Source organism: Ooceraea biroi, chromosome 2, assembly GCF_003672135.1.
Source record: "Ooceraea biroi isolate clonal line C1 chromosome 2, Obir_v5.4, whole genome shotgun sequence".
In the NCBI taxonomy this organism is placed as follows: Eukaryota; Metazoa; Arthropoda; class Insecta; order Hymenoptera; family Formicidae; genus Ooceraea; species Ooceraea biroi.
The window spans coordinates 12,801,675-12,827,035 of NC_039507.1; the positions used below are offsets into that span (position 1 = coordinate 12,801,675).

Here is a 25,361-nt window from a genome sequence, read left to right on the forward strand (position 1 = left end):
ACGCGTACATCCACGCATAAACGGGCTTTCGAAAGTTGTGGAATTATTTAAAATTTAAATAACGCGCGGATTTTGACCGCGCCTACCGCCCGTCCTAGATTAAACAGAAACGCCAAATTAATTTGAATCCCCACGAGGCTACTTTTGCTCGTTATTATATTGACCGACCAGTTCCAAATACGGTATCCAAATATAGAACGCGTGACTTTCGATTTGAGCATTCTGTATGCGTGGAACACGGCTGCACACACAATGCACAGGCGTTCTATTAACGGCGGTATTTGTTCGCGACAATTGCCCAGTGAAGCGATATTGTCGAGAAATACGTTTAGTTAAACACTCGTCAAAGGGTCGTACGAGGGAAGTCGTCGTTAGACCACCATTGGTCGCCATCTGTCTTTGCTTATCCCGGTGCCAATTTCCCGCGTCTGATAGGACGGGACGAAACAACGTTACGTAACAAACGTAACAAACCCAGCGAGGCAAAACTTGATGCGGCGACTGAAATCAAGTCTTAAACGTCAAACAATTTCCCGAGCAAACACGCGCGCGCTGATGTTCCATCGGACGGAAGGGAAGACGAAATTTGAGTCTCCTCGAGTTCAGTTAATTACGTCATCGCGGTAAATACCAGCTCGGAATACACAATGAATGCCGACGTGATCGGGGCAAGAGAGCGAAAAACGAAAGAAACCACCCTGCAATCTTGGCCGGCGCTTCGGGCTACCCGATTTTCATTACTGCGGGATATTGGTGTGTACTGATCATTAGTTATAGCGCGCAATAAAACTGGGGATTGATATTGATTGCGCAGGGGTTATTAATATCAATCCGCGAACGAGAGGAACTTACGAAAGTTTCGAACAGCTCGCCTGTCCGCCGAAAAGGGAAAAACACGATGTAACGAAGCTAAAAATCGTTCCTCGCGCGACGCATTTTCCAGATTCTGTTTGCATTTGTTTGTTGTTATGTATATTTTTTTGTTTGACGAACTCTTTTTTTTTGTTTTAATAACTAAAAATATTTTGCTTGACCATGCAACGCGAAACTATCGCAGGTAGGCTGACGCGGCAGGGGAACGATATGACGTAAAAGCAAATACGACACACGCGCGTTACGTACATGCATACAGCGAAGATATTTGATAATAAACGATGAAGAGCGGGTGCTTATCCCAAGAGCGGGTCGGTTGCCTCAAATTGAAAATCCTCGGTATCAATAACGATTCCCGGGGTGAAAGGGAAGGAGGAGGGCGAGGAGGAGCCGCGGTGAGTCGGTCTAACAGTCCGACATCTCCAGGTACAATCAGATTCCAGGGAGATATCCTGCCGGAGGGCGTCTCGGAATCCGTGGAACGAGCGTGAACTTAGTTACGCTAGACGTGGGAACGAGACATGTCAAACAATTTAGCTGCGACTGCAGGGCTACGCTAGATAGATCCTACCTGCGGTGGTCCTAGTCAAATTGTAGCAGCAGCGGTAGCAAAGAACGGACGCGGCGGAGGGTAGACGGACAATACCTTTAACGGTCGAAAACGAGCTAACTGACCAGGACAAACAGGATGCGCCCTGTAATTCCGCAAGCGCGCGTTTGCTCCGCTCGGGCGATCGGTATTTCTATTTTACGAAATGCCCGCGGCCATGGATCTCGAGTTTCAGGCGTCGTAGCTTCTTCAGGAACGGGTTCTCCACCGGACGTACTCGTCTCGAACGTTTCGTGTTTAGCGGAGCCATGAGCGACTGCTCATGAAAATGCATAATCCCGGGGACACTCTCTCGTAACGTCAAACACGGGAAGTTTCGGGTTAAGAAGTTTCGCCGGAACTTTCGAGCAGGTTATCGACGTGGGGTGGCGGCGAAATTTTCTCACCTATTTCCGAAGGATGAGCGGGCGGGATGCGCGGACATAAGAAGGATCCTTGACAAATTACGTTGGATACGCGTGTTTCACATATCCATCAAAACTTTACTCTCGGCGGCTGTTTGCTACGCGAGGGAAGCTTCCCTCGCGCCGCCCGACACGGGAGAAAAGGGATTAAAGATGAAACGACGACGGTGATGAAGCAGCCGCGATGAAACCTCGATGAAAGCCGTGAATACAGATTAGCATCGCGATGGATGCCGTGCTCGCAACGCAATCTACGTGACCGTTACGGGATATCGCGTTGGTCAAGCACAAAAAGAACCGAGCCGGTACGGTTCCGATAGCGTTCCCGTTCCCGCGACGCGGACACCGCGGCGTCTGCATCGAGATCGATACGTAGCTGCGACGAAGAGGAAGGTCGTATGTTCTTTCAGGGTCCTCGCAGTAGCGCGGACGGCTTTTACATATAGCTGACCTCGAATCTCGTAGCAAGCCGCTGTACGCTCCTATAGCCCGACATCGGCTACAGGGTAGTAATTTTCGTTCGATTCGACGGCTGGAAATGCTGCATTCGCCCCTACAATCGGACGTTTCGAAGAATCGATAGGAAATTGCTGTCAAAACAATCTTGCACGACACGCGAGGTAGATTGTCGTACGTGAAACGTCGTTTCGATTGCGCCACGATCCCTCGGTACGACACTTCCGATTATTATTCGGTAATTTGACACATGCATCAATCCTTGTAAAACGAAAGGAATTTTGAAAAAGTTATTTATTAGGGTAACTTAGGGTATGATGGCCGTAGTTTTTTTAAATGCAAAAAACATACATTTATTTCTGTTATTTTTTAATGGCGTTTGGCATATTATTTCACTAAAGCTTAAAGTATGTAATACTATCGAAATTAAAGAGAAAATAATTACTAGAACTTTTATATTATCAAAATATTACAACATAAACATTGGCCATCTTACCTGACTTTTAGGGAAAAGATGGCCATACATATAATTTCACATATTTAATCTTATTTTGACAATATTTATTTGACAATATATTTATTTTATATAATACATGTATATTTGACAACTGAACTATTATACATAAATAAATAAAACGTATAATATTTTAACAGTTAACCATACATATAATTTCACATATTTAGTTTTATGTTGACAATATTTCTTTGACAATATATATTTGACAACTGAACTCTTACACATAAATAAACAAAACGCATAATGTTTTAACGGATAAATAAACAAAAAGAAGTTAGCAATTAAAATACGTTAACTTATCTTGAAAAAAGTGGGCCATCTTATCCAAACTGTGAGGGAAAGATAGCCATAGTATTTATAAATAAATAATGATAACGGAAATACAAATTATAACTCAAATTACAAGTTACATACCTGTATTATGTATCTAATTTTGATTACGGCAGCTTAACTATAATTTATTTCATATTACAGCAGCTTTTACTAGACACATGAAAAACTATGCAGGTAATTGAAAATTAAAATGTTAGATATTATTCATAATATTGTTATTTCGATTAGTGTACGTATATTAACTACTGTAAATATTAATTATCTTTGAGATTGAGTACCAAAATGCACTATTTAACAATTATTGTAAAAATTACAGCCATTGGCCATCTTTTCCGTATGGCCATCATACCCTAAGTTACCCTATCGTGACTCAAAAGTTAACTTATATCACTTTTATATTTTTTCGCTGATTTTATATTATTTTTCTTGTCATCCTTTTCTACTTTTCTTATCTCTCATCTTTCTGTGAAGAAGACTCGTTTCTTTGATAAAGTTCGCGTAGCATTGTCAATGTAATCGGCGGAGTAATTATAATGGACAGTCCGTTCAAAAGCTCAAAAATTCTCGCGATTAATATGAAAGCTAGACAGTTCCTTTTTCAATATTTCTCTGGATTTTATTAATACTGAAATTTTAATATCCCGTCATATTGCGCACGCTGACACTTTTTGACTCGTTTAAAAAGAAACGCTCGTTTAAAAAGGAACAAATAACCCGATAATCCAGTTAGAGTTGTAACAATCGTCCGCATGTAAAATCGTGGTTTTGCCGAATCGACTGACGCGTTTACCGGCTGATAATTTATGTGTAAATGCAGCGGGAGCGCATTATCAAGGCGTTACCGCGAAACGTTCCCCAATAATTGCGAATCGGCTAATCGAACAGCATGACACTATAAAAGCGGTTTATCCCGCATCGCGGAGCGCGCTTAACGCTCAAAGTCGCGCAAGATTTATACTTCTCGCCCCGGAAGATACAACGGACAATAAATTTCAGCCGGCACAATACCTAATCCGACAAGATGAAGAACTATTACCGGGCAGCTGGATACAAAAGTGGAAAGAAACGAATACAAATAATGCCAGAGAAAAGTTATATTGAGTGACAATTTAAATGATAATTTTTGGAAGCTCTCTCTCTCTGGAATTTTCTTCCCTTTCCGCGGAGATACTCCGCGCGGCCACTATTTCGATGATAATGTGCTTAAATAAGAGAAAAAGAACGTGTAAATTATCGTGTCAGTTAACGACTACTGGCACTCGCCGGATGACGTAAATTTAAATTCCGTTAACTCGTATTTAATTTACAACGGCCACTATTTCAGGCGTGTTAATAATGTAAAAAAAGTACGACTTTATATTTATGCAATAACGTTTGCTGATGGACAGGAACAAATTGATCCATGTTATGTAATAATAATCGGACAGTTCGTTAGTTGATTCTGCGATATATTTTATATTTATGCAATAACGTTTTCTGACAGGAACAAGTTCAACCATGTTATGTAATAATAATCGGAAGGTTCGTTGGTCGGTTCTGCGATAAGTTACTTGGATAATTCACGCAACTCTGATACTGTTACTTACAAAGCGTGTACGTTACTGCGTACACGGCTATTTTAGGTATCACGTTTCAGTAACTTTACGCAAGTGATAAATTATTAAACACATTTATTTCCAAATAAAATCCTCCTCTGTGAAATGTGATATATACACACACGTCGCGAAAACGTAATATAATATATCACGTATGAAGTGTTACATATATACCATAATTAATATTTGAAATATCGATATTACATTATTCTCTCACTAAAAGCGTGAGCGCGAAAGGTATTTTCACGCTATATTTGTCGAGCTCGCGATTCCACACCATTTTCGGCAACAAAACGAAATAAATTTAGCTTGCATGAGATACCCAGGAGACTCGAAAATTGAACGAGTCCGCGCCGTTTGTACACGCCTCACTAAGGCATCGATTTCGAAATTTTCGTAACTCCAAAATACCCAATGGGATATTTTAGGAAGTCAAATAGAGATACAAACGAACAAGCTTGCGCGCGCGCGGGAGGGGCAAAAAGCACAGCGCGCACAAGCTAATGAAAATCTAATAGCGCGCTGGCTAATCCTAAAGCGAGTTTGTTATCGCGCGTGATAAAGCAAATAGAAGCCCGCAAATTACGGAGACCATTTGGCGAAGTCGGGCGAGCGAGTTCTGTTTGGTAATCTGCGTTACCGCCGCACCGCGAGCGCTCGCCCGCGTAAAAACACCCCGAGCGAACACGAACACTTACTTTATTCGCCGCTGATCAAGAGGGAGGGAATATCGCCGTGCATGAACCGTATGGTACACGTGCGAGCTCTCATTACGCGCAAGCCACCCCTGAAAAATTCCGCCGGGCCAGCGGAATACCCCTCGAGCGCCTCCAAGTTTCCGCTCGAGGTTTCCGGTGTCATAAAGGGTGGTGTTTCCGCGAAAGACCTTGAGGTTTCGCACGAAGAGATATCCAGATGGAATTTCATTTGCAAGTGGTTTCCGCTATACCGAGGAGTGAGAAGAGTTCCTTAAAGCGATCGCCGTCCACGAATGGCCGGGCGGATCTCGCGAACAATAATACACGCGCGAGATTCTTCGCATTATGTGGCTTTCATGGGGTTTTTTTGCGTTGTAACGTAATCGAGAGGAACACACTGTACGCCGGCATTGTGCAGGAATGACGACGCGAGAATTATTTTCTGAACGAGAGCGAGTTGCTTTCGTTGTATCGAATGTGTACCACGATTCCTCTTCGTCTTTCATTCTTTGATTCCGCTATTGTATACCTGAAAATATCCTACTATACTATTAAGCCGCGGGTTAAGGCGAATGTTGCCCGTACGTTGCCCACGTGAGCAAGGATAAACCTAAACATGGCCATGAAATAGCAATTCCAAATTTAGAACGGTTTGCTTTAACTAATGTAGGAGCGAGAGTTTCATATGCTATTCTCGAAATTATAACTCTACTACGTAAGCAGAGTCGGAGATGCTCCGAATTGATGTTCCATCTAATATCGGTTCGGTATTATATAAGTGTACTTAAGTGGTTTGATTTCATAAATATTTGCGTCCGACAAGTTACGAACAGCCACATTAGTATCAGGGGAAAATCAATCTTCTCACGAAAAAGTGGCGAAAAAAAAAACTGTGATAACAGAACGAAATGAAAGGCCTCGTCGCAAGTTCCTCAAGTCGAGAAATTGCAAAACTCTTGGAATTAAAAAAAGCTCACAAAGAAGTACATGATACTCGCTGTTGCGTGATAAATTTAATAAAGCGCAAAACTGAGGCTCGTTGGACTCGGCTGCATTTCTGTGGGTGGATTAATAGCTAATGCGAAAAATTTCGCCGAGATTGCGGCGGCGATGCGCGTTCCCCGGTAATTCAGGCAACGCAAGTCAGCCGAACGTATTTCTCCGTGAGGTCCTCTTTAAGCTGCATCGTGCTGTTTATGTGACCTCGCACGCCGACGGAAAAAGCTCGGCCAAGCTCGGTATCGCGTTCCAGGGTCTCACGAAACTTGCACCGGGTCATGTACAGTAAGAATGCCTTTCTCTCTCGCGGCCACTTCCTCCAGACTTTAAAAACTTGCCGGACCTAGGTTCCTTCTCGCGTAATTAATTTCGTCATTAGGGCATTTTCTTACGTTACAGCCAACCACGTAATGAAATGCATTTTTGCGCTGACAGCCATTATCCTTTAACGATAACGCCGGACGACGTATCGTCGCTTGAACAAGAAATAATAAGTTGATTTTCTGCAAAGTAAATTATCGATTTGAAATTTTGTGTCTCCTTCAATTTGCATTATGTCGTATGTGTCATAAAATAAATATATAATATAGTTCTATTAGTTTATTAGTAGATATTAAATAAATGGGATAGATTAGATTGTCCAAGAATTTCGTAACACCTTGCACGTTCTTATCACTTTAAGTATGGTAAGAGTAATTTTCATGTCACGCACGCACTACACATGTAGTATTGGAGGAAACTAAAGTATTATTTAAATGATGATAACATGAACGTAGTTGGCGTGTAAATACATTAAAGGTATAATTATTCTGCAGTTCGATATCGACATCGCACGCAAAACGGGCTGCATGTATAACGATAATCTGCTTTAACCTGTTATCTACTTTGTAACTAAATTGCACATTAGTAGCATATTTTCACGTTGATTCGCTTTGATTCGCTGCGGATCACTCGCCGAAACGTAAACGAATTTTGATAATATTCGCTACCTTCACAGAATTTCATGATATACCGCGTTTGAGATAGATTCACGTTGAATGCGTTTTACGAAAAACGCGCGCACGTTCTTTATTATATAAAACGTATACTGTACTCTACATCGGATTATTAGCGGAATTGGTGCGCGTATGGAAATTTTATGTTAAAAGCAAATACAAGCGTAAGCTTGATTTTCGCACCGATCGCTGTAAAAGAGGAAAAAATAAAGCTTGCTTTATCGGGTCGCGCCGGACATAATAGAAATGCTAGTCTACTTGCCGTTCACGTACGGATACATGTTGTTTCCGCTCTGTTATTCGCTTTCGCGCACGCAAAGAATATGGAATTAGGACTTTTTATCTGTACGTCAAGTCTCGCAATGATTGTCAGCTAACAAGCGAGCCTGGAGTCGGAGTTACATGACGCGTTGCAATGTGCGTTTCGTATGGTTCATATGAATAAGAAAAATATCTCATTTTTATCGACGATTTTTGATAAAGAAATGTATTACGATACAAGCTTAAGGAGCCCTTGGTTCGTCGCGGGAAGACGATGCAAATGACTCATTTATTCCACGTCCCTCTCGTGTGGAAACTTGGCTGCGCGACACATGCAAAATTAGGATTCAATTAATATTTCTCGTTGTTGTTTAATTAATAACCGGAGTTCGACGCTCAGCATACGCTCCTGTAGGCATGCGTTTACCAGCGGGAATTCGTGTTATCAATAAATATAAATCGAACCACATAGCGCCGCAGCGGCAGTAACGGCGTTTGCATGATGCACGCTCGCGCTCGTTGGCGGACCGCACATCCCCGACTTAGCGCGTTTTCCGAAGCTGCTGTTCAATTGCTCACGAGCTGGTTAGATTAGTTCGGGACGTAGTTGGCCGAGTACCGACAGCACTTTAGATTGACTTGAATATTTGACAACGAACGACATATGCAATTCCCCGGGCGGATTCCCCGCCGCCGCGTTCCCACGGGAACACTACCCGCCGGGACATTACAACACGAACGCAACCCCTCGCCCACCTCGCCCACTCCTGACATACACATACGTTTGAGGAGGCGTCCATTACACGGGACGCTGCGGACTCGCACGCTGACCTATCTCTCGAGCTTTTATGGCGGCCGCTTTTACACGAGTTTGTTTCACGGCATGCATAATAAATTGATGTGCTGAAGAAATGCGGGCGGCCGGTTAATGCTTCAGAAGATTGCAACTGCGCCCGGATGAATTATCGATTCGCGGTTACAGCGCGCGCCGGTAGTCGAGCGCGAACTCTCGCTCCCCTCGTTCTCGCCTGGATTGCGAGGCACGATTTTTCAAGTTATTAGCGGTAACGAACGTAGCCTGATAACAAGTTCTTCCCGAGATTCTCTCTCGATCGTAATTATCGTAGCAAAAATATACCCGGGTCGCAGGGAATAGAAGAGCCGACAAAATTAACGTTAATGTTCCCGTAATTGATATTTTTGCAGCTTCGATTTTCTATCTCCCTTCCATGGCGTCCGCGTGAAAACTCGCGACACAAGTATTCATATCCGAGTGCGGCGTATTTTATCGATACTAGAGCGAAGTGTCGTTATACAATTGCAGCTGCGCGCAATTCGATGTTACGGCGGCATTACCCCGTGCATCCCCTCGTCATTTTTCAACTTCACGCCCGTATCGGTTATTTATTACGCTACGGAACGGGCCCTCCCCCGTACCACGTCACGTCCGACACGGATTTTACGTATAAGGCTATCTCGCCAATTATCACTTTGCTTGCCGAGTCTGGCGTGTCCGAAATACACATCAATATTTTTAATTAATAAACACACAGTGCGTCAGATATGCATCTCTCGATGCACGTTGCATCCTCCGTGTCCCGGGCATCAACAAAAGTCGAGTGCTGTAATTTTAATTAATGACGTATTCCTCCGTCGTGGCACGGAAAACTTGATGCCTTGATTTTATCGGGAAAAATACAAGTTGCACAAAATTAAAAATCCCTTCTCGCTCGTATAACATGGCGCGTTGAATTCTGATTTTTCGTTGCTTATCTTCACATTCTTAGCGACGATTAATCTGCTTTCATGTCCACGTACATTTTCATCGTCACGCTGGATACACAAAGCGCCTGCTCGCCGGCCTGCTCATCTCTCTCACCCCGTGCCAAGCGTTTCTGACAACGCGTGCGAGCAACGCGCGTCTCGAATTCGATTTTAATAAAAGTTCGTTAAGCCGCGCCGCATGGTACCGCCTGGTAGAACTCTATATCTTTTCCGACTGATTTCCCGATATCGGAAACAGTTGGAGCATGACCGATTTCCAGAGCGCCGCATGATACGAGCACGCGGCACGCATTTGTAAAATACTCGTTCAACCGGAATCGGGCAAGCCGAGAAAGAAAGAAATCGCCGAAAACAGCGGATTGCTTTTCTGATTGAAAGTATCCGATAGTAGCGATTTGTGCATCCGTAATATACCTAATATGACGCTCCAATGGAACAGAGCGAGATTTTGCGGGAGGCCGGGTTTGATAAATCCCTTCTTTCGCGATACGCATTATATTGTAATCTCTGTGTAATTTCGTCAAACGCATTTACGCGCGCGCTTTCGCCGAGTTATTTATTTCCATTGTGTTTACCGCGCGCACACGCGTGCGTTAGATCACAAATTCGATCGCAGGATACACGATTTTCTTACAGAAAGACCTGCTATAAAATCCACCATGTCGTGCAATGACCTTTTTATCAACGATTTGCGCACGCGCGCGCGACCTTATTCGCGTCATAAATGTTAGAGCATGCTTCAACGTAACCGAAAATTGCGGCAAAGTGTGATATGCGCTATATGCGCGCGCGTGCGTGTGTGTGTGTAGACGCGCTATAAGACTGCTTAAATATTAATGTACGTAGACCTGATCGGTTGCTCTCCTTTCGCAAGTGGGTCATTGATTGATTGCATTATTGACGATTTAACACCACGAGATTCAGGTTGAATTCCAGAACGACTATCGTCGTCCAGTTTTAAATAGAACCGATCGACCCTGATGCAGAAAGAGAGAAAGTTGTAAGATTTAACAAAAACATTGGAAAGAGACGAACGCATCAGTTGGATGACCAGAATTTTTTTCAACGCGGCGGATTCCATTTGCGCGCCGCGGCCCGCACTGATTTTCCACGTGAATTTACACGCGGAAAATACGACGAGCGGCGCGCATTTATTTATGAAACATTTTCATTATGAATTTTTGCGGTACGCTTTACATATTTTTGCATGACATATCCGAACAACGAGCACGTTTATTGGAGCAGCGATCGGTGCGAATCGGCGTGCCTTCGCAGTGCGCCGGCAAAATGGACGCTTTCGATGATTTACTTACTCGAAACGCGACACTGTCCAAACAGCTCAGGAACGTCGCGATATTTTTTTCCCGTACATACCCCGACGAACGGGGTATAAGAGAATTGCCTACGGCTATTGCCGACATAAAATGTTTCAAACGAAACTAAAATTAACTGCGCGACCGGAGCGAGACCCGTAGCCCATTTTACCCGGCGGCTAACAGCGCTCTCCTAATTCCGTTCGCCGTGTTTCCAGCGCTGGCGATGAAACCCAGATCACGCCGAAAATTAGTTTTTCTATTGCATCAGAGAAGAAACACTTTCCGCACATCGCCTTTCAGAAAAAAAAGAGGCAGAAAGAGAGAGAGAGGAAGGAAAAAGGAGAGAAACCATCTACGATGATTTCTTGAAAAAAATCGCATTTTCCGGAAATTAAGTTAATCAAACTTGAGAAAAAAGGATTTGATAAATTTCCTTTATCTCTAGAGTGAGCTCGGAATATTACAGCGGTTACGCGTTTTATGTTCAATAATTATATTGCCGTCTCGCTTAAAGTTTGTCAAACTTTAAAACGCTTTATCATGTTGCGCGGTGATGATGCTGCAGTTTCGCCCTCGCGCGCGCGCGAGTAAGTGTGAACGCTCTTGCAGCTAAGCTAATCCTTTATTACATTTTCATGACTGATAAAGGAGCGTATCGCCAAACATAAGAATTTACACTCAAGTTGAATCTGTTGTACTCGCAGCACCGACGGAAAATTTTCGAAGAAGCCAACACTTTGTTTTTCTCGTCTAAACGGAGCACTTTATTCAATAAGGGACGCATCTGCGAGAGCCCGCTGGTGGTCTGGCTATGAAGAGAAACCAAGAACACGTTCAACGCGCAGCGAGCGCGAAATACAAGAACGCGAGCTAAAGTGAATACGTCGAGTTACCGCTAAGCGCTTCATGTCCATTACGGTTTTATTCGCCCTCAATCCACCACGGTGGACGAAAGAGACCATCCAGCAGTAAAGGTGAGCGGCGCCATTGTAACTTCGCCCGAGATCGGCGGAAGTCGAGAAGGAAAAAGGAACGGGGAGCAATAGACAGGCTCACCTCCAACCGTCACCGGGAATAGAGCCGCAAGGGTCGCAAGCTGTGAATAATAATAAAAAAAAGAAGGAAAGTTGGAAACAGAGAGAGAAAAGGAGGGGCGAAGAAAGGAAGAGACAGAGATAGAGAAAGAGAGAGAAGAGAGGCGACGAAATCGCAGATTTAATAAAGACCGTTTGAGAGAGCGCTAAGCGAAAACCGATTTCATTATAATATCCTCCCATTCTCTCCCTTTCCTCGTCGATCCGTTCGTGTGTAGCGCGCGATCGAATGCTGACTATCGCGAGATCGCGTCTCGCCGTGCCTCCTATTACGTCGACGCTTGCTCCTCCGACTTGTCGTCCGTTTCGGTCCATCTCGCTCTTCCATTTTGCGCGGAAGCGAGAGCCGGAATGCCCGGGTGGCCATCACGCGGAACGACGAAATTAATGGCAGTTTGGGTTAATTAAATTTTTCTCCCTCGTCCACGTAACTGCAGACGGAATCGCGATCCGAAAGAGAACACGAGGCACTCCAGCTTAGTCGACTCGCATTATTGATGCAAACGGGTCTAAATGTGTGAGCGAACGCAGCTGACTGTGGTGCCTGCAATTTTCTAACACACACACACACACATACATGTACACACATACGTGTTCTCTCTCTTCCATCACGGAGAACGTCGTTCACATAATGCCATCCATAATTAAGAAAGTTTCAATGTGACCAGCGCGCGCTTCGATTTTCCATCGGTTTCATTGAGGGCACATACCGCAACCAATACATCAAATTCGGGAACATGATTTCCGTTATGAGCGCGTAGCGCCACGGCGGTCGTTATTACAGGTTTCACTGTAAGGGAATTTAAAATATCCCGAACGAGCCAGAAGGGACTCCGACCCGTGAGAGATTAAAACCTGCTGTTTCAGAGCATTACAAAGGGCGAAAAAGATAATGTTCCTCGCCATTTTCCAGCTAACGTGACTGCGCGCAGAACTTAAGCGCTATGGAGAACGAGGCCGCGGGGTTTACGTATGACGAGCTATACCGTTAATGTAACGCACTTTTGTGCTCACCCTCGAGCACCGAGACGTGATTCTGCAGAACAAGTACCGCAACGGGGGAAATGGAAACAAGTAGACTACTGCTGACGCTCCCGAGTGCAAAGAGCACTATCAGACAAGACGGTAAACAAAGACGCAACCTGCGGAGCCGACTCACAATCAGATGCTGGCGAGATACAGTCTTGCAAACAAGATCTCGGAGATCGCGCCGCAATCATTAGGGATTATACTACTTTGCTATAAACTATCGCGTTCATCAACTTTATTTAATTTATCCTTTCGGTCGCTGATACGCATTTTCATCATATAGGGAGACCGGCGCACAGTGGGGCAAATCGGGGGAAAAACGGCCAAAAATCTATAAAATCCGTAAAACTGAACAGATTTCGATGAAATTTACGAGATATGTAAAATTAAGGGTGTATATTTGAATTATGGATTTATGTGTAATGTATCCATTCAGGGGCGTTTATTTCTTTTAGAGGGAGGGACTATACACGTAAATGTGAACTAAAAATTCTAAATTAAGCATGCCAATAATAAAAATAACTTATTAAAAGTATTATAAGTGGCGATCGTGGCACAGAGATGAGCACTACTCTGTGGAACTAAAGAGTTGTGAGTTCAAATCCAAACAAAAACTTGTCGGTTTTATACACTGAAATGTATGCATAGCAGTGGGTGTATACAGGTGTAAACGATCACTACCTCTCGATGGAGAATGGTGACCTATCATATTGTACACACATACACACGTATGTTGTGTGGAAAAATGAATAACGTATAATCATACGTATTCGCATATAATTCGGAACACTGTCCGGCGTCATAGTTTACAAAAACGTTCCGCTTTATATTATTCGTAATTTTCACATCTGCAAATATCTGCAAAGGAGATTTTTACCAACACTTAGGAGAGATGTTAAAGAAGAATTCCATCTATCACACAACTTGTCTGTTGTTGTATATCATTATTAAAAATGTGTTGAAAGAATGATCTTTTGCACTATTTCCTTGAAATTAGCCTAGTACTCAGGGACTGTTTAAGAAACACTTATGTACACAATTAAATGTTTAATTTTTTAAATAAGTTCTAAACGTCAGTAAGTAATAAATTCAATACGTTAAAAACATTTATTGCCTTTAGTTGATTTTTAAAAGCAACTCAAACTGTTTCGAATATTTGATCAAAAATATGAATTAAATTTAGCTATTTTTACATACTCAAAAAAACATTAAATTTTTTAAATACTTGATGTTTATAGAGTTTCTAATACTTTGAGATGTTATACAACAGATTTTAATAGTTATTATGGAAAATAAAAATATTGCTCAAAACCTATTTTTGGCCGCGTTGCCCCACTGTGCGGCGTTGGTTGTCACACGGATTGGTTGTCACAGTGTTGATTTTTCGGTTGCTAGAATTGCTAGAAGGAGTTTGCCGGTATTGTTAGAGCAACAACCATCCATTTGTCAAACAGTGAGTGTAATTTCATGAACATAATTACATAAAATCGATTTTTAAAAACGATTTCTCATTTTGCTGATAAAGTATTATGATGTTACTAAAGTATTTTTATTAATTATTAAAATAACATAGACATTATTTTTATTATATATAGTTAATAGGCCATGATTTGAAGTATTTTATTCTGCCTTTACAAAATCCCTACTTTAGGTTAGACTAACAGCTAAACTTTAGTTTACAAAATGGCCCAGTGGGGCTGGTTGTTTCAGAAGCTATGGGATGGTTGTCACACTGGGACAACCCAGTTACAACCCGCATACAATAATTATATTTTTTTATATGAAAATATAACTTTCAAATATTTAATAAACCTAAATTTAATACCTAAGCCTCTTGTTTAAACATCTGTCCAGCAGATGTTTCATTATTATGCTTTGAGCATTCTAGTCTAGAAACTCTATGTTTACCAAAACTGCAACTTTTTAGAATAGATTCTTGATATTAAAAATTGTTTCATTTGTATTTACTTATAATTAGTAGTATTAGAATTTTTTATTTTGTTTTTCCTATTTCTTATCAGTACTATATGTTAATTAGATTCATATTAGATTTATTAATTGTATGTCATATTCTTCAGTTCATGCTTAAAATACACTGTGACAATCAACCCCTGTGTTTGAGAGAATCAATCCTGCAGCGGGGAAGATTGTCACACTTTGCACAAAGTTTTTAAAGTTCTTGTAAGTGTGTTTAAAATCATTAGAAAATTGCAACTAACTTTTTTAGGATGCGTTAAGGATAGAATCTAACAACGGCATCACTTTTGTGCATAAAAATAAAGTATAAAAAATTCATAAATGAAAAGTGTGACAATCAACCCCGGTTTCCCTATACATATATATTTGCCGTAGAAAAAGAAATTCGATACAATTTAATCGTAAATTAATTTACGCGATCGGAATAATATTGTAATCAGCACGCTGATTGAATAAACAGGAATCTTACTGATGTGCACCGTATCAGCTTACTAATGTCACGTCGAATAGTATCACTGGTGAACTAGAAAATTGAGAGCGGAATATATATACGCGTGCGCGTGCGGGTGTTTCTATATGGTAATAACATCGAGATTGATAGTAATACAAATGACAGCATACTGACGCATTTTTGCGTCGAGTCAAATACGCCCGCCGTATTATTTACGCGCCCCGACGTATATCCGATTGCGCGTCAACAGCGCGAATACGTTAATGCGCTGATGTTAATGCACACTCTTTTTTTGTCAGCAAACTCGTTATTTCGCTCGCCCATTTATGAAATCTTCGTAATTCCCGGCGAACTGGCTCATTAAAAGGGACGTTCAGGTTTAATCAACATTTAACGCGTATAAATTCAACATATACCTCCGTGACACCATAACGATACACCGGCTCGTTAATTAAATACACAGAAAATTCGCGTTACGTCTCCCACGGGGGTATCCCGCATTGTTAAGCGCATAATTCCCGCCGCGCCGAAATCTCCGCCCAACCGGGGGGAAAAAAGCTACAAGTCCAAAAATATATTTCCATGAGCGGGGTTGTTACTGGCTGATCGGATTATACGGGAGCTTTCCGCTACACGCGCAGATTACGATACGTGGCCGCGTAATATTGATACGCCGTGTTATCGATGGTATCGCGTTCGCGCACTGGGCAACCGCGTACTCGCTAAATCACCGAGTGAAACAATGCATTCGCATTCGCGCTGTTAAAATCAATTAGAAGGCTACGTAAACGCTCCGCCGCAAATCCGTCGCGCGCGCAGTGCGCGCGCGTGCTTATCTTTACAATTAACTCTGTAATTAATCGCGCGCGCGCGCGCGGAATGTTTTGTAACGAATCTTAATTCGAGCGTTGCATCGCAATGTCGCAGCGACACGATATCCCCGAGAACGCACACGTCAAATTCGAAACTCAAACATGATGGCCGATGAAAATTAAACACCTCGTGAACTCCGAAACCCCATAACGGATAATAATCTCGTATCCCGCGCGAGCATCTCTTCTCTTAATCTCTAATAAAACTCTCCCGCCAGATATATCAACAGTAATTTGCATCATCCCACGCAGAACTCCCACTAAGGGCTGGAGAAACCGCGCGAGTAACGTGGACGCATTAATTACTTCGTTTCGCTTTGACCGTCGCTCAAAGGCGCGCGCGATACCCCTATACGGAGGCAACGGGGGAGGAAATCTCCAATGTAGCTAACGGACCTTGTCGCTTATTTGCTCCGCAAAATCCGTGGCAAATTCGGGGTCGGAGGAGGTCTGCGGAGGAGAAACGACTTGTGCCGAGCGAGCGGCCGGAAAGTGGATTTTGAGGAATGACGCGATCCATCTCAAGACGTCAAAGTTGCGCGTACTAATTACGACACGGTCCCCGTCGACGTGTCGCCGTTTCCCTCGCAAGCCTCGCCCCAGGAAGGGCCGGAGAGATCCTTCAGAGAGGCTGTTCCCGCTTCTCGACCACGGAGACATCCGTCAAATTCCGTTCCGAGGAAGCCGCAGCTTCTCCCTGCCGACGACGTATGGTCACACGCTCGCTCGTCAGGGCGGTGAGAGACGACGTCGCTCCGTAAGTTTCCGCGCATGTCGATGATAATCGGCCTGATGACCGCAAAATTAGTTTCCGATTTCATTAAAGCGTCTGGTCGGTCGGGCGTCGCGTCGCGCCGCGTCTGCCAGCGCCGATCCGCGCCCCGTCGCCGGATGCGGGACAGATACCACGCCCGTTACGGGAACAAAAGCGACTACGGTCGCGCGTATATTGTCGGGCGGATCGTGCGTTACGTGCGCCAAACTTCCGGCAATATATTTGCGGTGCGCGTGCACGGTGCGGGTGATGTTAAGTCACACGACGTGTGAAAGTAATGTGGTGTCGCGCGCGTTTAGCAAATTTTGATAGCGGTTGTGCGCTGCGGATAGCGCGCGCCATTTATTTTGCATAATAATTGCGAGATTCGGGAGGAGATGGGAGTATTTTGTTAGAAGGCTGACAAGAGCGTGATAAGAAAGGGACGAATAAGCTCGTTGGGGAAGAGAAGAGAAAAGAAAAAAATCTTCAAGCATCACACGTATCTTGCTAATATTGTTGCTTAAATTTTGCAAATTAATGTTATTGCTTAGACTTTCCAATTGTTTCTTCTCCAAGCTGTATGATACTGATACTCTGTGATAATATCGTGTTACATTGTTTAGAATATACTATATCAAAATTAAACCACGCGGCCAATTACTTCCTACTTCAATTATTATGCAACAGAGTATGCGAAACATGTACAAAGTTATCGATGAACGCATAATGGAGGGGTTAATACCCCATCGCTCGCGTGTTGAACTTTATAAAATCTAAAATTTCTTCTTACACGAGAGGACGTTGAAGCATTGTATTTTGTAATTATCTAAAAGCATTTTCAAGCCACGGCGACTCTTGCAAAGTTAAAGCAGCCACTCGAAATATTTTGATCAAGGTGTATCCCGAGGGGTTGGTCACTAGCGGTTACAGTGTACAAAAATTACCCTTGATACGGATTACCTTTAAATTACCTCAGATTCCTTAAGATTACCTAATACTACAACAGTTCGATCAAATAACTTGGCAAAAGTTTCAATTTATTATCAAAATTTATCAATGCCGTATTTTCCGTATTGATTTCAGCCGGTAGTTTCCTCGATGATTGTTCAGAATGAATATATATCGCGCATACGCGCGAAACAATCGCAGTCCGATCTTGCATCCTTATTGTTAGCACAAGTCGAACGATTGAGAGAGAAAACATTACAAGACGTGGTACCGCTGCTGGTGTCCAATAGCTGTCTCACTCGAATGGAGAGAGTGCAAGTGAGATAGTTATAGGGCAGTGGTATCACGATTACCTTAGATTACCTCAGATTATCCGAGACTACCCTAAGAATTACCTAGACCTTGTACAAAGATTACCTCACAAGGAAGGTTAGCCAACCTGGAAATTCAGAAAATTCTAAAACTTTGTGTGCATATAGAGTAGTTTATCTGTAACATAAAACTATTTTTTTTTCATGCTGAATTACAATTCAAGGGGGTGAAATCACCTCTTGAAGAAAAATATAGGTATTTCTATTTTGCGAAATAACTGCCAAACGGTGGAAAGATATAAAAAAAAGTTTATACAAAAGTTGCATCTCTTTTATATGTCTACAAAGCTGTGTACGGATAAGTATCGAAAAACTAATGCTTTTCTATTTACCCCCTCCACCACCCCTTAAAATTGAATTTTTTTACTTCGTAAATTTACGTCAAAGTACTTCTCCCTGACCTCTTTTCATACGTCGTAATCAATTTATGTCTGTTATATTAAAAAAAAATAAAAACCTTAAAAGAAAAACTCCCAATTCCGCGCGTTTTAGCAGTTTAATTATTAAAATGATTTTAAAAAGTAATATTTAAATTTCTCGTACCGTTGATTTTATAATAGCCTCTTGGTTAATGCGGAAAACAGAAATAAAATGTTTGTTAAAATAATATTCACAACTGTTTATTAAAGCAACTGTATATATGATATAAAAATATAAATCACACGGGATAAGTCGATAAGGCGATAAATGGAGTTTTGCACTATCGCGATCCATTGGAACGTCTTTCCTCGCATTTTTATTAGATTATTTTGTAAACCGCACGATAAATAAGATGTTGCATGAACACGATATTGCATTTTGACATTAAATGACGCAGATTCATATTGATGCACCGATAACCTTGTCGAACTTTCCGATTTACGTAATACGGATGTGTCTATCCGTTTTGCAAACCACACGAAAAATTAGATAAGTTGGTGCATAGATTGGACTACTATCGCAAATGAGGAAAATGGTGCAACTTATAATCTTTTTTCCAACATTTTTTCGGTGAACAAGTTTATGTAATCGCGGTTTTCGATTCATGTAAATATGCCCGAGGAAGTATTACTTTCCAGTCTCATTTACGACAGGAATCAGCATTCTGTTGAAAAGTTTGCCTGATAGAAAATGACGCCGGTTAATGTTGCGAACATAATAAACATGTTAGCGACTACGTTTCAAATTGCGAGTATAACACAGGCACCTATAACGCCTTTTGAAATTGAAGTGCATAATGAAATTCGTGATATTCTACAAAATTTGCAAGACGTACGTTCATCATTTGAACATGATTACGTGCTTGATTTTGCTGATCCATCAGAACCCCATGGAGCACAAATTGTAGAATACATTACGCCTGCAGAAAAAGAAGAAGAAGACAGTTTTGAATATGAAGAATGTATTGTCGATGATGAAGATGGGAAGGTCGACTTGAGTTATAAGAGAAAGGCCGTAGAGTTTTGGAAAAGTGGAAAGAAGGCACGTTGGACATTAACTAGCGTACAGAATAGTTTTCATAAGGTTAAATCCTTACAGCAGCTATACAGATGGGAAGCAAGTGTAGAAAAAGGTGGAACAAATGCAGATAAATTTACATTTATTACGGAATATGTACTGCAAAAGTTTGAAGAAGCATGTGATAGAAAATCTATTGTTCATGACATGAATTTAAGATTATGGGCTTTGGAGGCAAAGGAGCAAGTGGACCTACCTGAATTCAAGGCAAGTAAATGATGGATTTGAAAATTCAAGAATGTGCACAGAATTGTTTCCCGCAAGATAACAACATTCAGGACGCAATTTACGCTTCAAGATATTGGCAACTTACAAGATATCGCAAAATCGTTTATTTCAAACGTAAAGTCAAACATTCCAGTTTTTGGAGTTGAAGAAATTTATAATGCAGACGAGAGTGGTTTCAAGCTTGAATACATTCTAGGCGAACATTGACGAAATCAGGAGTAAAAACAGTTGAAGCAATGATTCAATCAGTATCTTCTACAACACACAGTTATACTATAATGCCTATTATTTCAGCAAGTAGACGTCTTCTTTCACCACTATACATAGTTTTAAAGGAGTCTACGGGAACATTTGGCCCGAGGGTGGAAGAAACTCTTTTCCTTCCAGTTAACATTTACATCCAAGCTTCAAAATCAGGAAAACTCACGTCTGAACATTTTAAAACTTGGTTCAGCGAAGTGTATCTACCGAATACTGGCCGTAAAAGCATGTTACTCATTCATGGATGGACACTGCCCAAGACAACTAGAGCAGTTGACATTCCACAAGACAGAGAGGTACAATTTTTAACCATTCAAAAAAAGACAACGGGAATGATTCAGCCTTTAGATGTGCTCGGATTCCGGGTTTGGAAAAATTTTGTGCGAACATTTTCGGATAATGTAATTCTTGAAGAGAGATGTTAATCTACACTCCCGTAATGAAATAATTAAATTGCAATCACTAACCCATAATCAGTTTTCTTCACCTAGATTTAAAAACCTGTTTCAATATGGTTGGTATAAAAGCAGATATGTAGAAACTCATCCTGCCGAATTTCAAAATCCTGTAGATTTCTGTTACTTCAAAAATGAAAAGAATATACCCAAATGTAGTATTTGTGGGATGGCCGCTTTTATACGCTGTGCATGGTGTGGCGACTATCTCTGTTTTAAACACTTTTATGAAGAATATCATTACTGTACCAATTACAATCCGTAATTTTTAGTATATCTATCATTTTGCACTAATATAACTATTGTAATGTATAATTAAACAATAGAGCGTGTACTAATATTTCTGTTTTAAACATTTTTACGAAGAATATCATTACTGTATCAATTAGCAAATTTTACTGTATTTGTCACTACTAACACTTGTATTGTTGTACTCGATTAATAACATTTTCAATGTATAAGTAAACTATAAAGAATGTACAAAAAACGAATGTACGAATGCAAATGTTATATATATGAGGATTAATAAAATTAATTAATACATTCGTTGAAAATAGGTACAAACTACCTTGTTGAAATAAGCGAACAATGATTGAAATTGATATACATTATGATTTAAATATTGTGACATCATTATATCGTTACAGAATATGTTACTAATATATATTAACAATAAGTCAAGAATCAATCACACAATATGTAATATGTAATTTGTAGAATCAATCCGCATTTTTTGTGTAAATCGGAAAGTTCGACAAGGTTATCGGTGCATCAATATGAATCTGCGTCATTTAATGTCAAAATGCAATATCGTGTTCATGCAACATCTTATTTATCGTGCGGTTTACAAAATAATCTAATAAAAATGCGAGGAAAGACGTTCCAATGGATCGCGATAGTGCAAAACTCCATTTATCGCCTTATCGACTTATCCCGTGTGATTTATATTTTTATATCATATATACAGTTGCTTTAATAAACAGTTGTGAATATTATTTTAACAAACATTTTATTTCTGTTTTCCGCATTAACCAAGAGGCTATTATAAAATCAACGGTACGAGAAATTTAAATATTACTTTTTAAAATCATTTTAATAATTAAACTGCTAAAACGCGCGGAATTGGGAGTTTTTCTTTTAAGGTTTTTATTTTTTTTTAATATAACAGACATAAATTGATTACGACGTATGAAAAGAGGTCAGGGAGAAGTACTTTGACGTAAATTTACGAAGTAAAAAAATTCAATTTTAAGGGGTGGTGGAGGGGGTAAATAGAAAAGCATTAGTTTTTCGATACTTATCCGTACACAGCTTTGTAGACATATAAAAGAGATGCAACTTTTGTATAAACTTTTTTTTATATCTTTCCACCGTTTGGCAGTTATTTCGCAAAATAGAAATACCTATATTTTTCTTCAAGGAGTGATTTCATCCCCTTGAATTGTAATTCAGCATGAAAAAAAATAGTTTTATGTTACGGATAAACTACTCTATATGCACACAAAGTTTCAGAATTTTCTGAATTTCCGGGTTGGCTAACCTTCCTTGTCAGTGACCAACCCCTGGTGTATCCCAACAACCCACATATAATCTGCACAACATTAATCAAAAAAATAAAAACATTCGCGCTTTCAGATCCATCAGCAAGCATATCGATAATCTAATCGACAATGATACTGCGATAGTCTCGGCACATAGACAAATTGCACAAGTGACTTGATCGCGCCTTATGCAGCTTGAGCTACTCGCACTTGTGCACACAGATCCAATTATTCGAGGCTCGGCTCATGAAGCCGTTCAGCACGGAAATTATCGATAACTCGCGTGCAAACATACGCGTTGAGACGTAATTCCAACGCACGTACATGTACGGTGTGTACACGTTCCCTCGAACGGATTGCAACTCCAACATTCGCGGGCGCGCGACTCGACGAGGGTGCGATCGCGCGACGTTATCTCGCATTCAGATTAATACGCCGCGAATTGGGTGGCTCAATTTTCATGTAGCCGCGCGGCGATATCTCGATTAGAATTATTTACAAACAGCCGACATCTCCGAAGGGGGTTGCGTCTCTCGCCGCGATTTCCAGCCCGACCGAGGTCGAGGAGGGTTGGAATGGAGGGACGGCGGAACGTAACTTCAACGGCGAATTAATTACGCGCGACATTATCGCGTTTCCAGGGTTGGAGCGTGCGGGGCGCGCAGACAGCCCGGACTGCGGAAGCTCTTCGACGAGGAGATTCTACCCGCCGTTCGCCCCGCACCCTCTAACCCGGCTCTATTTCCCGACCTCGCACGCTCCGCTAAATATTTGATTTATCTGGAAAGTTGCTGGCCTCCTCTCGGAGGGAAAAGGGCATACCAGCGGGTTTGGGATTGCCTCGGAAATATGCGGCAATCTTTCCCCGGTCGTTGCTTCGTTCGTTGCACGCGTTATCATTTGTTCCAGCTGCTGTTCGTGCGCTTCTCCGCGACCTCCATGCTTTGATATCGACGGACCAGTCGACCGAAAACAAATCATGGTATCGATCGGATCGAGATTTACCGCGGTGAGCTTTAATCTCCGTTGTTGCGTTGCATAGCCATCGTGCCGTCGTATTTCATCATCCTTCCTTCGTCGCGTAATTTTTCATCCCTCCGTGGATGGATCTTGTCGATAAAATAAGAGTCAAGTAGTCTTCCGCGCGCAGATTCACTGAAAATTGTAAATTAATTGCGGCGCAGCCCGATAAATGCGACAGGAAGAATAATGGTGTTATGTGAACAACGTGGGTACGAATGATTCACTCACTACGATTTCGTCTTTTACCAAACAGTGTTTATTCTGCGTGACAATGAGCCACTTACAATACGCGTATACCTTTTTAAGGCTCGTGACTTTATGTATATGCGCGTACTCGACGACGCCTAGGGGGACGTTCAACCTTGAGTCGGTATGCAGCGTATCTCGATTACAGCGCTTATAACGTATTTCGATTACTCGACCATGTCTTCGCGTCCTGCAGGACTGTCGTATTAAGACTGAGGGACTACCGATCCCGCGTTCGCGACCCGAGACTCGCCCCTATGTCCGAAACCGATTTCTCATTGGCTCGCTCGGATCTAAGGAGCCGCGGACTGACGAAAACAACGGCGAGCCTTAGAAGTCGCGACGCCGCGGACGGCTTTGATCGATACCACTTACAATAACTTCGCGATATACACGCATATACAGGGTGAGTCATTTTAAACAGTCCAGTTGAATATGTCGAAAACCGAGTCCGATAGAACAAAATGTTTTAGTGAAATTTGTAGGGTTCCGAGGGGGTCAAAAGGTGGTGACCTTGTGATTTTACCAAGGTCATTTTTCGAGGACATATGAAGGTCAACTTTGGTTTTTTAAATGGAAACTAGTATTTTTTATTGCATATTTGAAAAGATTATCGAATTTTGCATAAGAAATATTTATGACTTGTGTGAGCTATATCTAACAGTTTAGCAGTTTAGCAGTTATTCAGGCATGATGAATTTTTTTAATTTTGTTTTATTTAGTGACGAGGCTACTTTTCACAGTACAGGCTAATTACATCGTCACAATTGTCATTATTGGTCGGTGGCAAATCCGCATTGGTATAGACGGATAGATTTTCAACATCAGTGGCGCTTAAATGTTTGGTGCGGAATTGTGAATGGCTACCTTATAGGACCTTATTTTTTTGAAGGAACGTTAAATTATGAGGTATATCTCCATTTTCTACGAAACGAATTACCCACTTTATTGGAAAATGTTGATTTAGATATCAGACAACGACTCTGGTATCAGCACGATGGCGCGCCACCACATTATGCACATCAAGTACGTGCATATTTAAATCATGCATTTTCCAATCGATGGATAGGTCGAAATGAACCGATATTATAGCCACCACGATCGCCAGATTTGGGTCCGAAAGTTTTTTTTGGGAAATCCGGAGTTCTATTGAGAGTTCTGATGGCCCCCCAAAGAGTTCTACAAATTATTCTTAAGGGTCAAAGCGCTAAAATTAAAAACAAAAAAGTTATAGCCGTTTGAATTTTCAGTTTCGTGAAGTTAGCCCCCCCCCCCCGTGTTTCAAATGGTGTTTTCGTTACTTTAAATGGCAGAACTCTTTCTAAAAAGGACTGAGAACTCTAGAACTCTTCGGGAGGCAATCAGAACTGTGCTTATTTTTTTCAAATTTTGAAGAAGGGGGCCAACTTCACAGAGGTCTCGGTTTTCAACATATTCAACTGGACTGTTTAAAATGGCTCACCCTGTATGTGCTTTCGACGTGGCCGAGTTGCTCGTACCTCTTATTGTCAAAATTAATTAATCGTAATAAATCAAATTCGTTCGCATACGTCGTGCACGACAGTTGATGGCTCGTGTCATTACAAATGGGGTGATCATCGTCGTGTCATGTAGGATATCTTTGTAGGATCTTACGTTGTTGCGTTAGGAGTCATCTCACTACTGTATAGAATTGTGCTTTTCTCATCCCGCAGTGAGGAACGCATGTTCATCTCATCGCGTTTCTCTTTTCCGCGTATACTTGAGCATTCCTGGCAGCGACGAAGGAT

At 41.6% G+C, this 25,361-nt stretch overlaps 1 protein-coding gene across 3 annotated transcripts in view; it reads left to right on the forward strand.

Annotated features, from left to right (window-relative positions):
• Window positions 1-25,361, forward strand: part of LOC105278943 (protein artichoke) — an 88,045-nt gene that overhangs the window by 1,960 nt on the left and 60,724 nt on the right. The window contains exon 1 of one of the 3 annotated variants that reach the window (XM_026968047.1): window positions 3,059-17,022. The exons of the other annotated variants lie outside the window; for them this stretch is intronic. The gene's annotated coding sequence lies outside the window, so the exon portion shown is untranslated. Of the gene's footprint in view, window positions 1-3,058; window positions 17,023-25,361 lie in introns of those variants that run through there. 3 annotated transcript variants of the gene reach the window in all.